This window comes from Tupaia chinensis, unplaced genomic scaffold (assembly GCF_000334495.1).
Source record: "Tupaia chinensis unplaced genomic scaffold, TupChi_1.0 Scaffold000132_1, whole genome shotgun sequence".
In the NCBI taxonomy this organism is placed as follows: domain Eukaryota; kingdom Metazoa; phylum Chordata; class Mammalia; order Scandentia; family Tupaiidae; genus Tupaia; species Tupaia belangeri.
Genome location: NW_006159601.1, coordinates 170109 through 185082, shown reverse-complemented (window position 1 = coordinate 185082; position 14974 = coordinate 170109). Strand labels below are relative to the sequence as shown.

The window sequence follows — 14974 nt, the reverse complement described above, 5'->3', positions numbered from 1 at the left end:
TGTGGCCAGTGTCCAGTGAAGCAGACAGAAGTGTGGGACAGCGAGTGGCTGTTTCTTCGCAAGGTGCACGGAAACTCTCCTGGCAGCACCGCTCGGAGGTGTTGGCGGTGGCGGGAGAGCTGGGACACACTGCACACCGATGGCCTGACCGCGGCACGCAGGGAGGACGTGCGGGTCTGACACCGGCTGTGAGGCTCGCTGCTGTGTGAACCCGCTTATGCGCACGCGGACGGGCCCTGGGGAGAAACGCCCAGAGGCAGGGGGTACAGGGAGCTGAGTGCAGGAGGCGAGGGCGCATGGGCCGGAGAGAGGCGCGCGGGAGCCTGCTGAGGGGCCGCAGTACTGCAAAGCTAATTTCTAACTGTGATTGTGCAAGCCGGCTAATTTACTAAAGAAAGGGATTTCAGGTGTAGATGGACTGTGCAACATGTAGGACAGGTCTCAGTGAAATCATTTTTAAATTTATACAAAAAGCCCAAGAGACACAAGCTGTCAAAGATGCTATCTTCCCCAACAATAGAAGTTCAGCCTGTGATCTGCCAAACAGTCGCCTTCTTACTTGCAAATATATTATTAATCATCATAAATAAAAATATTATTTTTTAAAAAAGGCTTCAAGCCCAGTAGGCACCGCGCATGGCGTCAGGAAGTGAGTGCTGGTCAGGGTCAGCCAGGCGGGTTGTCTGTCCACCCCCAGGCCATGTCCCAGGGCAGCTCAGCGGGCTGGCTCGGCCCCCGCCCTCCAGCTCCTCTGCTCCCAGGGCGGCACCGGCTTACACATCACACACATGTGGTCCCGCAGCCTCCCACTTGGAGGGGAGGGGTCTCTATAAGACAGGGAGGTCCGTGGGGGCCGGGTCTGCTGGGATGTCTTGCTCAGAGGAACTCTGGGTGGCATTTTCCCGACCCTGCTATGCCCTGCACTGAGGGTTCCAGTGCACAGCAAGTCCAGGCCTAAAAGGGGACATAAGGGTGTGCTTTGCTGGGACTGGAATGGTGTTAACGAAATTTAAAAAGGGTCACCCAGGGCGGGTTAAAACAAAAATATTTCCCAATTCATGGGGGAGTGAAGCCAGGAGGAACAGTGATTCAGATCAGATTGAACATCAAATCACAGCCTTACAGCCTGTTCTTTGTTAACCGCCAGCCCACAGGAAGTGGTGAGCTGCACCAGGCAGGGTGTGAGGCCTCCCCGTGGGCGCCGCCCACCTCCACCCTCCCCAAAGGCCCTTTCCTGTGGCTGCCCTGTGTGCAGCTGTGGGGCCGAAGCTGGCCCTCAGCCCAACGTCTGGTCCAGCCAGGACCTCCCCAGCCAGGGCCAATCCACTTAGAGGGCAGGCTTGGCCAGCCTGGGCCTCCAGCACCTGTACTGCAGGGTGGCAGCAAGGACTCTTCCCGAAAAGCCTTCCAGAGACGTGACCTCTGCCTCCCCCATCAGCCGGAGAGAATGGCCGTCGACCGCATGTCCTTCCAGGAGAGTGTGTCCGCTAGTGCAGTGTCCCCTAGGGCAGCGTACCCTAGTGCAGTGTCCCTTAGTACAGCGTGTTCTTCCAGGGCAGCGTGTCCCCTAGTGCAGTGTCCCCTAGTGCAGCGTGTCCCCTAGTGCAGTGTATCCTTCCAGGGCAGCGTGTCCTTCCAGGGCAGTGTGTCCCCTAGGGCAGTGTGTCCCCTAGTGCAGTGTGTCCTTCCAGGGCAGCATGTCCTTCCAGGGCAGTGTGTCCTACTAGGCCATGTGTCCTCGCGGGCCAGCATCCCGCTCATTTTCCCAGTAGCAGCCATCATTGGTCAAATGCTAACCGTGCCTTTGGTCATGAGGATAGGCTTGGCCTTTTGGCCCTATGCACAGTGAGGAGCCTAGGCAGCTAATGGTTAAAACAAAACCAAATTGGTCCCCCAGAAGTCCCTCGCTGTGGGCGGGCTGTCTGGGAGGGGCTCCATCCGCTTCCACTGCCATTCAGCCTGGGTCTGTGCACCCACAGACAGCAGTGTCCATCCTGCAAACATCTGAAGAATTTAAGAATCTTATCTTTTTTCAAGTGGGAGTTCTGGGAATCTGAATTGCTGTAACCCGAGTCTAGAGCCCTGGGGCATCCCACCTAACTGAGCCTGCATTCCAAGCCACTCCAAAGCCAGCTGTAGTCCAGCCCTCAGTAGTTTCAGCCTGGGGAATTTCCATCTCGTCCTCAAAGGAAGGGGAAGCTGCGGGCCCAGCCCTGTCTGGCCTGCTCAGTTTCGGCCTCTAAGTGGGGAATGACTGGACATGCAGGGGAAAGTCCAAGCCCCTAAGAGCCTGAACAAGGCCCCGCGCAGGCTCCTTCTCATGCTGCAGCTAGGGGGCAGCTGGGATGTGCACGTGTGTGCGTGCGCATACGCTGTGCCTGTGCATGATCCTGAGAGCCCACGCTCACCGGGCTGTGTGTGTACGTGTGCTGCACGTGTTTCTAGGGTGTGTGTGCTTCCCCGCCAAGCCTGGCCACCTGCTGGAGTGCACGAAGTCGCGGGGCTGGGGTTAGTCATGCGGTCCCTCCCAGCCCACAGACCTGCTGGATCAGAGGCCAGCAGGGTGGCCCTGGGTGTGAGCCCTGACCTCTGAGGCTGCCAGTACTCATTCCACGCCCCAGGCCCACCCCAAACGTGACTTTCTTTAAGTGATAGGATGCATGCCAGTGGTTGCACTCAGACTGCCACTAAAAACCCGGCCCTCACCAGTGGCAGAGAGACGGCGCCTGCATCAGCTGCTGCCGAGCCTCACTGCATCGTCCTCATGGTGCTGGGTCAGGACGCCAAGCGGCACCTACCAGTGCCATGGCTGTTGGCAAGCTCCAAGATCAGCATAGGAAACAACCTTACAGGGAGACAAAGGGGGAGGGCTTTGGACTTCTCTACGTTCTCTCCTTCTCCAGGCAAAGCTCCAAATTCCCTTCCCTGCTATGACTCTGCCCCATCCCCTCATCGCTGCATTTGCTATCATACTGCTCAGGTCAAGCTGGCCGGGAAGTCCATTCGCAAGTGCCTCTTGCTTCTCCGCTGCTTGGCTGGCTTCGGTTGTAAGTCGGTGTTACAACCCTGAACCCCGAAAGATCCCATCTTTGGGAATAAATTAAAAATGAGTGGGTCAGCTGTGTTTGGACCCCACATCCCTGAGCAGTTCATGTCCCACACCCAGCGGCTTGAAAACATGCCAAGCAGGCTTGTGTGCGTGCCCAAAATCTCTAGAGGAGACTGAGGAGGGGGTGCGGAGTCCATCCGGGCAAGTCCACGAGCCCTCTGGGAAATGTTTTTATTTTTTTGAGCGGTTTTTGCTACAGGACGTGTGCACTCGCCAGAAAGACAGAGAGAGACAGAGAGACAGAAAGCGAGAAATCAACCCCCAGGGGGGATGGCCACGCCGCAATCCCTTTTCCTTCATTCTCCTCTCGGGATCTTGGGCACTCACTTACACGCGTCTGATATGAGTTTAAGCCACCGGGTCCGGGACTCAAACCACAGTCGACTACATGGGAGTCCAGCAACATAGCCATTATGCCAACTGCTGGTCCCTGGGAAAAAAAATTTTTTTTGAGAGGTTTTTGCTATAGGCACATGCACTCTCCAGAAAGACAGAGAGAGAGACAAAGAGACAGAAAGCGAGAAATCACCCCCCAGGGGGGTTGGCCACGCCATGGTCCCTTCTCCTCCATTTTCCTCTTGGGATCTTGGGCACGCACGCACAGATGCCCGGCGTGAATTTAAGCCACCGGGTCTGGGACTCGAACCACGGTTGACTACATGGGAGTTCAAAAACATAGCCATTACACCAACTGCTGGGCCCTGGGAAATATTTTTTAGAAAATTGTAAGAAGACCTTAGAAGAGTGGGGTGTGTCTGCGTGTGAGTCCTGGCTCTCCTGGCCCAGCTGCATGCCTCAGCTCACCACGTGGCCTCCCTGCACCCCCACATCTGCGTCTGGAAAGTGGCGTGCGAGCAGGGCCTGTCCACCCACTAGTGAGCGGGGTGCAGGGCAGAGGCCTGGGAAGTTGGATTTTGCTTTTTCTCCCTTCGATGACCTTGATACTGGCCTTGGAGAAATGTTTTTATAAGTTTTCTTTGGGGACCAGTATATGGTGTAATAGTTATGTTGCTTGGACTCCCATGAGGTTGACCACGGTTCGAGTCCCAGACTTGGCGGCTTCCAGATGAAAAGCCATCAACAATCAACTGTCACTGGTCAACTCTGCTTCTTGTCCACACCTTACCATCCACTCTTCCCTGGGCCAGGCAAGACCCTGTGGTGAGAACACAGGTTGCAGCTTCCCGTGAGCTGGAGTCCATCAGACTGCAGGGGTGTGTGTTTGCCCATAACAATGCGTGGTCTGTGACAGTAGCTAACACACACTCCATAGACACTTGCCGTGTGCAGAGCCCACACCACACAGGTGAGTCCTATTGTCGTGTGTGTGTTACAGACTGGGACGGCATGGAGGGTTAGCAGACAGGGAGGCCAGGCCCGAGCTCGAGTGCTGTGGTCCTGAGTGCTGGCCACAGGGTTATGCCACGGACCAGGATACCTAGGCTAGTGTGGAACGGGTAGACCCCCCGGGACACCCTCAGATCACACGGCAGTGGTTGCACCTGGAACAAAGCTGTCGCCACGTGGTGGCTCTGGTAGAGTGCTGCTTGGCCACAGGAGCTGAAGACCATGAGACGGCCACGGGCACGCGGCTGGAGAGGCCCAGGCCAGGAGAGGCTGGGGACGCCCCAGGTCCACGTTTGAGAGCACACACGCGGGACCAGCAGTTAGCGTAATGGCTATGTTGCTGGACTCCCATGTAGTCAACTGCAGTTTGCGTCCCGGACCCGGTGGCTTAAACTCACGCCGGGCTCGTGTGCGTGTATGCCCAAGATCCCGAGAGGAGACTGGAGGAGAAGGGATTGCAGCGTGGCCATCCCCCCTGGGGGGTGATTTCTCACTTTCTGTCTCTCTCTGTCTGGCGAACACACACGCCCTATAGCAAAAACCTCTCCAAAAAAAAGAAGAAAAAATGTGAGAGCACGCACGCTCAGGCCTAGCGAGCGCGATTCTGACCCCCACTGCCCCGAGGGGCACACTGCAGGAGGGCGGACAGCTGCGTTGTAGTGGCAGTGGGGCAGGGTCAGAGCTGAAGGTCGAGTCCCTCTTCAGAGGGGCAGAGGGCAGAGCAGGGGTAGCTCTTCAGGGAGGCCATTGATGGGCCCTCCAGGGAGCAGGACAACGGCCTGGCCCTCAGAGAGCCTCCTCTGAAGAACTCTCCTCCAGGACAGCACTTGGAGCACTTGCTGGGCAGCCACAGAGGACACAACACTTGGGGACTTAAAAATCCCACCCTCAGAGAAGACACTTTGGTCTCTGACTCCACAGAAATTCAGTCCAGAGAGTTTTCAGCAAAGTTTGGTTCTTCATTGAAGTTCAGTTTGGTCAAGGAATGAATCAGCCAGGTGCCGGTGAGCTACGGGCACCCCCAGTGCCGGCCAGGACACCCTCTGCCACCATGTGGCCTGGGTGTCTGAGCAGGGCGACCCGAGTGCAGCCCCTGCCCGGGTCCCTGGTGTGGCTGTGGATCAGGGCAGACCTGGGGGAGCATGCACACAGCCGAAGACCCCCGTGTTCATGCCCAGCAGCTGCCCTCTGACCCCATCTCTCCTCAGGACCGAGCAGGTCCTGCTGGCCCATCTCGCCAGGACACTGAGACTGCGGAGCTGGCTAGATCCCCCGGGGGCACCCCCAGGCCACATGGTCCATCCTCGGCACCTGGCCCTGTCCCATCCTCCCGCCTCTGTCCCCAGGGGCAGCCTACAGAGCAGAGGCCAGGCTGGGGCGACTGGGGACCATCCCGCTGCAGTCCCTGGCTTTCTCCTGGCGCTGCGGTCTGGGCGGTCATTATTTGTATGATACTAGATTACGGGACGAGGGCACTTTTGCTCTTTTTTTTTTGAATAAAAATTTCTCTTTATAAAGGAATATCAGTAACAAGAAAGGAAAATGTTTTAAAGAAAATGTTAATTCACCACCCTTGGTTTATAACGATTAAAGGAAACACAGTGACGCCTGGGACAGATCGTAGTGACGGCTGCGACTCCGCTTCGACTAGACCGGGCCTCTGTCCACGATGGGCAGTGCCTCCCATCAGGTGTCTCAGGAAGGCGGCAGAGTCTGACCCTTCCTTTCCCGCTGGTCCTTGCTGTATTCAGAGTAGAAGCTAGTCTTACTAGCCTATTTCAAAACCTTATGGCCATTTATATACATTTTTGAAATATAAATGTTTTTTCTGCTGCGTAAAGGAATGGCCACTTTCTCTAGTTTGTGTTCTGTTCTGCGGAGGAGACAGCTTCTCCACAGGGGCACGTTTCCAGCCCAGACACTCCAGACTCCGAGGCTGTGGGGGCTGCCCGCTGCGGGGCCAGGAGAGGGCCCGGCCGCAGGCCTGCGCAGCGCAGGGCCGGGTTTCACGTGCCGGACGTCAGGGAGCAGACGTGGCTGTGCACTTGGAGGGCGCTTTCCTGCAGGGCCGAGATCGGGCAGAGGCCTGCAGATGAGGGCTTTGAACTCCAGGGACAAAGGCTTGGGACTGAGACGAAGGAAGCAAAGCGATGCGTGCCTGCTCGCAGGACTCAGTGAAGGAAGCAGCTGTGTTGTGCCTGCAGTCAAAGCACACAGGGCCACTGCACTCACCTCCGGGCCCGCCCCGCCCCGCAGAGCCAGGCGCAGCTCTGTCCTGCAGGCCTGGCCCGGTGAAGTCCCCAGAGGCTCTGTGGTGCTCTGATTGCCAGCTGCATGCCCATCCCGCAGGAAGAATGCAGCCAGGGTCAAAGGGGTCATTTTTCCAGGCCAATGAAATCGCTGCTTCAGCTGCTGGCTGGCGGTGGGGCGGCCTTATCTCCCTGCCAGAGCTTCCTTTCTCTGCTGCTGGGGTAGCTCCCCAGGAGAGAGGGGGCAGGGTCCCAAGGGACACAGATGAACTAAACCGAGGCTCCCCCAGCAGCGGAGGGGAACCTGAAGGAAGGCTGGGCCCTGAGTCCCCAGAGCCACAGCCTCTCCTCAGCACCGTCGGCAAGGCTGGAGCCAGGCTGGCTGGGCGGCCCCCACCAGCAGCCAGGGCCAGGGCCGGTGGCCGCTTTTCCTGTTGCAAAACTGAGCCTGCTGAGTGCAGTAAGAGCTCACGCCCTGTGTTTACACGGGCCTTTATGACGGCTCTTCAGTCCACTCGGCAAAGAGAGCTTAGCTCGTGGGAAAAGACAATGCAAACGCAGGAGCGCCCCAGGCCTGGTGCTGCTGCTCTGTGGCCTCGCCAGGCTGTGTTGCTAGCAGCGGTGGCCGGCTGTTCTAGAGCCTGCTGAAGGTCCATTGCTGTGTTGGCCCCGATGAGTGGGAAGTGTGTTTGCCCTGCTGGCAGCTCCACAGCCCCCCTGGAGGCGGAGAACTAGTGCAATAGCTCACACAGGCGTAGCCTGGGAGCCCAGGAAGAAGATGTGCAGCTGCAGTCTGCAGGCTGCGCCCCGCCCGGCAAGGGCCCCGGGACCTCTCAGAGGCAGAGATGGCCTGAGCTCGCCGATGCTGTCCCCACATTCCCGGGCCTTCTCAGCCTCTGCTCTCCTCCTGGCATGGGGCAGCGAGGGTGGACTCCTGCCTCGTGACATAGCAGGCGTGCATGTGGGAAAATGCCCGAGGATCAGGAGGTGGAAGCAGAGTGGATTTGGACCCCAATCATGACCTGACCCCGAGTGCCCTACCCTACCATAGAGTGGAGACCCTACCTGCCCAGCAGCGACCTGGGGACAGAAGAGCTCTCCAGGACACTTTCTGAACAGAGGGGCATTCCCTGAGGGAAAGGGTCAGAGGGGCCGCTTCACCAGAAGCCATGAGGAGGAAGACATGGAAGGCGGTACCACAGGAGCTCCCTCTGCCCCGCCCAGAGGCCACACTGGGCATTTCTAGCTCGCATGTCTCGAAGCACTTTGGGAGAAAGCTGGGAAAGCTGAAGCCCATGTGAATTCTTACGAGATAGCTTTGGATACGGCTGTGTCTGCTTTCAAACTATGGAAAAACCAACGGCTTGAATTCCAGGCAGGCCTGCCCAAGCTGTGGGCCACCACCCTACCCCCAGGACCCCTAGTGTCCCTGAGCCACGTGGTCCTCACCTCCTTTCAACTACTAGGGACCCACCTGAGGCCCTGAGATGGCCTTGCCTCCTCTAGGCAGCCCTGCTGGCAGGAGTATGGACTGAATCATCCCAGGTGACCCTTTATCTTCTTCGCCGCTAAATACTCCGGGCTGCAACATGCAGCAGTAGGTCAATGACAGTCCCCAAGCGTTCCCTTCCTCCCACAATAAGGTTACAATTTCCCATCAATTGCCTGCGGCTCGACCGGACCTCCTGCGGCAACGAAAGCATGAACCCTACCTCACTGCCCTGGTTGAGGGACGTCAGTGGACTTGGCCTTGGCAGTGTGAGCAGAGTCCTGACTGACTGACCATCTCAAGGCCTTCCTCCCTTCCTGTTTCTGGAATGGGCTTTGTCCAGGTGTTCATAGCCTGCTCCTCCAGATCGTTCGGGGTTTTACTCGACTGCCAGCTTCACAGAGGCCACGCGGTCACTCTTGAAACTGCTCCATGCCACTTTTGTTTCCTGGCTCCATCATCCTCTGTTCTCTCACTGATCTTCATGCTGCTGGGATGAGCCATCCTTGAGCATCAGCTGAAGCCCGCCAGCTAGCCGGGTCTGTTCATCGTGTTTCTCAATTCCTAAACAAAGTGCAATGTCTCCTTGGTTTTCTTCCACAACAGACTGCATATGTCTTTGCTGCTATCCACTTGTTTGGAAGGTTCTGGAATAAGCTTCTCTCTGAAAGTGGACCATGTGTATGTCCAGATCAGACTCTCTCGTGTGGTAAATCTTCTGAAGGCAGGAGCCGTCTTCTAGACCCCTGTATCTCCACCACTGAACCAAGCACCTAGTTCAGCAGAGGTGGTCCCAATTTTTGTTGGATAAATAGTCTTTCAAGAAAGTGAGCCTTTTAATGATACAGTGAAAGATATAAAAATAAGCTAGATAAGTAATCACAAAGTATAAGATTTGTTATATATTGGCATTACTATCTATAAATAATGAAGTAGAATAAATTAATAGAAGAATTAAATTTTGGCAGAACACTAAAAATTAGGTAATTTGAAAAAAATACAGAATCCTAAGAAAACACTGTTAAAATGTTAAGATTGAAAATAACTACCAGCAGAGATAAACTGTAACATCCCCACCTCCCACACACACACAAAAGAAAATGAGTTCTATGATATGTCTGTTAACCTGAAATAAAGAGGTGTGACCAGCACTTCACATGCAAATAGAGTTTACTGTAGGTCAAATGCAAGGATGTATACCTGGGAACAAAAGCTTCAGTAACCTGTACACAAAGCTCCAAACTGGTGGAGTTCAGGGTTGTTTTTGTAGGGAAGAGGAAGGAAGAGAAAGAAGATAATATTACAAAGATCGTTTGTTAAAAAGTCAGATTAATGCAAAAAAGTTAACAATATGTCTTGTAGGAAGGGGAAGTAACTCAGCACACAGCCAAGTATCTTACAGGGTCCAGGTAAAAAAGGAAAGTGTGATAATTACTGTTTTTAGCTTCGGGGTTTGCGTGTTCTCATAACGCATATATCACAAAGCAGAGCAATGACTAGTGTAGAAAAATTGCATTTACTTGGATTAAAAGTTCAGAAACCAGTAAGGCATGACTACAGCCTAGTTTTTCATGCCTGCTTGACCAAGAGCATTTTTAGAAAATATCCAGACCTTCTTTTTTTTATTTCACATGTTTAAGCTAAAGTATCAGAAAAATGTAGTCACCTTCGAGAAAGCCGAAATAGTTGATAGGGCAACAGAGGAATTTGCATCTAGTTCTGAAGCAGTTCATAGGTTTTGTGCTTTGCACCCAGGGAGCAAGTCACTGAGAGTGAAGGGTGCCACAGGGAGCGAAGAGAGCACTCCAGGATGCGTCAGTCGTACCAGTGAAGGAGAGGAAACTCATGGATGTCAGACTCGGGGAGCTGCCAAGCTGGATACTGATGCGGGATTTTACCCCTAAAGGCATTGCTGGAGCGTTTCAGAGAGGTTACTACTGGTATTACAAGGACATCGACGTGAAGAAAGGGGGCGTTGCTGGGGTTTCTGTGGTGCTGGCCGCTTATGTGTTCTTCAGCTACTGCCTTTCCTATAGGGAACTCAAACACGAGCGGCGTCGCGAATACCACTGAAGAGGGCCCGCGTGGAGGGCATACACTGAACCAGGTTTCATCTCCTTGGCTTGGCACCCCTCCAAAGGAACTTGTTGAGGACTTTCATATCCCAGTCGAGAATTCACACCCAATAAAAGATGACTGGTATGTGAAAAAAAAAAAAAAAGAGAGAGAGAGAGAGAGAGAACTGTAAGAGATCAACTAAAAATCATGACAGAAGTGAAAATTAACAGTCGTGAGTTTGTGAAGCTACAAGCCCAGAGAGGTAAGCGGGGAGGGAGGGGCAGCAGCTTGAGAACAGAACATGCGGTAGGGGGAGCATGTCACCCCAGATGGAGTCGTGCTGGTCTCCTGGTGAGCACAGCTGGTGTAGCACTGGTGCCATGGGCATGCGCGGTGTCAAGAGCTGGGTAAGAATGACTTTCAACACGTCTCTTCTCTTAGCAGGGCTTATACTGATTTGACCGCTTAAATCACTTGGTCCACTTAAATTCTTGATCTCAGAGTCCATGTAAATTCTTGATCTGGAAGATAAATATTGAGTGATGTCCCCTTATCCTTTACCTAGTACAAATCAAGAGCTTCCCAGAGTCGTCTTCAGGGTCAGCTCACAAGACTGCCTGGGCACCAGTCCTCGGCAAAATGCTTTCTAGCAATGAGCACACTTTTCTCAGTGACAAATCTTGTTACTAGGAAGTTGTCAGTAGCTGTACCGCTCAAAGCATAAGGCGGTAACTCATTATGGAAAGTACGTGGGTTATACAAAAGAGGGAAAACAAACCCATCTTTGTAGATGGGGAGAAAAGCAAGCTGAATTATAACTCCATTGTTGGTGTTACCGCTCAATCTAGACGACACTTGAATTAAATGAACACATGTTCAGACAAGAGCCTTCGTAGAGCAGATTAGTGCTAATAATTTAAGAAGCACTTGCCTTGCAATGTTTGAGTCTTCCCAATAATCTCACCACCTTCTCGTTGGAAGCAATGGGTATTCTGAGACTTGCAATCACTACCCTCTGGTTCTCGCCCTGTGCTGCTTCTACTATTTTCAGAGCACCTGCATCCTGGATTATGCGTGCTATCGGGTCAGTTCTTTAAGCATCAACAAGGAGTTAAACCTTTTAACAATGTTTGCTAAATCCTGCTAGCAGCAGGAGCCAAAGGCTGGACATAGAGCAGTGTACAAATCCACTCAGCAGTTCCTGGTGTGGAGATCCGTTCGCTCCACAAACACCTCCTCACGGGAAGAGCAGGAAGCGGAAAGGGGCTTGTGCACTAGTGCTTTCCGGATGAAGAGGGTGCGACTCACTGGTGTGGACACACTTCCAGGCAGAACCGTGGCGTCGGTGCGGGTGGGACTGTGTGTCCCTGTGAACATATCTTGGGTGCTGAAGGATGCAGATCGAAGGAGAAGGAAGAAGCCCCAATTAGCATGTCCCCTTGACCCGCAGGAGGATGTTGGGGAGACACCCGTGCCGATGGAAGCCAGCAGCCTGCCTACTTGGTGCGTCTGTGTGCACTGCAGGCATCGCCATGTGTCTTGGGGCTTCACCCTAGATTCCACCTCCACACGACCCCCAGCTACATCCCAGCAGGTGGAGTTGGTGGCTGAGGGGAAGCCTATGACCCAGGCCTGTGAACTTGGCAGCTGACCGGTATGAGTCCGACGTGGCAGCTGAGCCGAGGTCATCCTGTTCAGGAGTGAGACAGCACGTGCACCACAGGGTCTGAGCCACAGGAAGGGAGTCTGTGTGTTGTTTCAGGAGCTGACCCTCTGCAGGCCGCTGTGGGCACAGGGGCTTCCTGCAGCCCTTAGCTTTGTCCCAGCGCTGTTCTGGGGAGCTCCTAAGGTTTGCAGGGAAGGTCTGCGGAGTCGGTGACAGTGCACACTTGTCTCACGTGCAGGCATGATTGTGTGTGAGGTGTCAGGCCGGGGCACCCTGCCTGCAAGGAAGCGGGTCCTGGTGGGGGCCACCAGCAAAGCCCATCTGAGCCCTCGTTGATCACCTGCTCACCATTGAGCCCACTGGGACACATTTTCAACCTGAATCAAGTCTAAAATTTGTATATTTCTGACTTAAAAAAAAGAGATTTACACTATCTTAAATCTTCCTCCAATTGCTCCGCACTGTTTAGGGAAAGGCTGTTGTTAATAGCTGGGGGGGGAGGGAGCTGGGACCGGAGCTGGGCCTGAGCACGCTGGCCAGCTGGCTGAGAAAACGGTCTCCCAGACTCAGCCTGGGCAGTCACATGGGGCGCCTTCAGAATCAGCGCACCCTGAAACTGAGCAGAGAGCAGTGAGACTGGTCAGGAGGCGACTCCAGGGGAGACCGAGCATTCGTGGGGGGCAGCATCTGTGATCCCAGCCTTCATCTCCCACGCCTCACCTCTGCCTCTGCACTGTCCATGCTCTGAGAACCGGCCTCTCCTGCTTCCCTGTGCGTGTGAAAGCTGGGGCCCCGGGGAGACAGCGGGGTGGGCCTGGGGAGGCAGCGGGGTGTGCCCCGGGGAGGCAGCGGGGTGTGCCCCGGGGAGGCAGCGGGGTGGGCCCTGGGGAGGCAATGTGGTGGGCCCCGGGGAAGCAGCAGAGTGGGCCCTGGGGAGGCAGCGGGGTGGGCCCCAGGGAGGCAGCGGGGTGTGCCCCGGGGAGACAGCGGGGTGGGCCCCGGGGAGGCAGCTGTGGGCCTCTCCTTCCCCAGGACCCCAGGGAGGCAGCGGGGTGGGCCCCGGGAGGCAGCTGTGGGCCTCTCCTTCCCCAGGCCAGCTGGCATGCTTTCCCTGCACACACGTGTCCAGAAAGCCGCTGCCCTGGGCTCACCACTGGGGTCTGGCCTTGACATCCCACAGCACAGCCCGTGGTAGGCGTGAAGGACACTGAGAGGGGATGGCGGCCCACGGGACACAGGAGGTGAGGTGGCAGTTGTCTCAGGAGGTGAGGTGACGGCCTGGGCCCGACACGTCCTCCTCCCACCCCCGAGGCGAGAGGCGGCGCGCTCCTGTCACCCACATCTCACCACATCATAGGTCCTTGTTCCGTCCCAGCAGAGGGTGGCAGGGGCAGGGCCAAGACGCCTGAGGCTCCCCAGGGCATCTCCACAGGTGTCTGGCGAGCACCAGCTGGCAATCAGGGACAGCTCGCTCCCCCGGGCCCCAGCCTGGAGAAGCGGCCACACTGCCCACGACAGCACAGCCTGGATGGCGAGGGCCCGTGAGCCCGGCTGGGGTGCGGCCAGCACGCTCGCTCCCAGTCCCAGGCTGTTCCCGCACTGACCTGTGAGCGGCCCCGCCCGTCCTGCCAGAGTGGGCGGGCCTTCGCAGGGTCTGTGGGTGACACGGAAAGTGAAGCAGAAGTCGGCCGGCGGCCGGACTGCACCTCCGGGTGGCGTGGAGGACCAGCGATGAGTGGCAGAGGCCTGGCACTGGTGGCGGCGCACAGCTCAGCGCTGAGAGCCACCCTGGGGCGAGATCAGGGAGGGGGGGACCACGGGAGGCCGCCCCGTGTCGAGGGGTGCTCCTCACTCCCTTCTCACACAGCCGTGCACTTGTTGCCTGTCACAGATAAAATAAATACACTTTTTAAGGAAGGTGTCGAGACAGAGCCCCTGACAGCGGAGACTTATGGCGGGAGCGGGCCTCACCGGCCCTGGGACCCACAGTGCGGGCTTGGGCTCCAGGCACAGGGTCTGCCCGCACAGCCAGGTGTTGGGTTCAGCTTCCTGGTGTCCACGTGCCTCTCAGAGCGGTAGGCTCCCAGGCCCTCGCTTTCCCGGCTGTGCCTGGGTTAAGGAGGGGTGCAGTGGGAAGAGCTCACGAATCTTCATCTTTCCACTCTGGGACGCCGCACCCCATGGGCCACACGATCCACCTCTAGTCGCGCCAGGTTCTGTCCGGGTGCGGGAGGGAAGGCCACGACGGCGTGCTCTGAGGAGCTCTCTGGGCTAGGCCCCACGATGACAGGGTGCTCTTCTGGCTGTGCCCCTCGGGTCTCGCAAGGCCGCGGGTACTTAGGGAGCCAAGGCGGCCTCAGAGTTGCTCGTCAGGCGCGGAGCCCACATGGCATGTCGACGTGAAACTGCACGGTTCTGTCCACTTAGTGCTGCAGGCATGAAGTTGTGACAAGGGCAACTGGGAGTTCTGGGCCACCGTGGGACCGTGCCGCGAAGGCACAGCTCTGCAGACCCAGCGCCCTACTGTGCTCTCCACCCCTGTAATTCTCAACGGGGGTGAGATCTGTGTCGAAGGCTCGCTGACCCGTATCTGCAATTCTGAGTCCAAAAGGCTTAGAAAACCCAGCACCCTCTGTATCATCCACTTAGAGGCAGAATCTCACACCGGGATACCCCCAGGGTCTACGAGGCCCAGGCCAAACCTTTGTAGGGCCCCTGACCTTGTCAGCATCTCCTGCAGCTCGGCCTCACGTGGGCTGCAGAGCAAACGGCTGCGTGGCGGTGCAGCAACGTGTCGGCTGGTCTGCTCGGACAGGGCTCAGCTGCCGGCCCTGGAGCACCCTCACAGGCAAGCCCAGAGCTTCGTGGGCATCTGCTCACCCACATGCGAGCAGAGAACAGAGGTGCCCCTAGGGGAGACATGGGAACCAGGGCCAGGCGGGCTTAGGCCAGGCTTCGGGCCCTCACCCCCGTGACACTGCAGGAAGGGACGAGATCTCAGGATGTGCCTCCCCGCAGTGGTGCCTGGGGAGACAGGGCAGGCCCGACCCGGGTAG

At 56.3% G+C, this 14974-nt stretch overlaps 1 pseudogene; it reads left to right on the top strand.

Annotated features, from left to right (window-relative positions):
* The window catches only part of LOC102477518 (ATP synthase subunit f, mitochondrial pseudogene), a 16654-nt pseudogene extending 6387 nt beyond the window's left edge, over positions 1 to 10267 (top strand).
* Positions 10268 to 14974: the final 4707 nt, after the last annotated feature.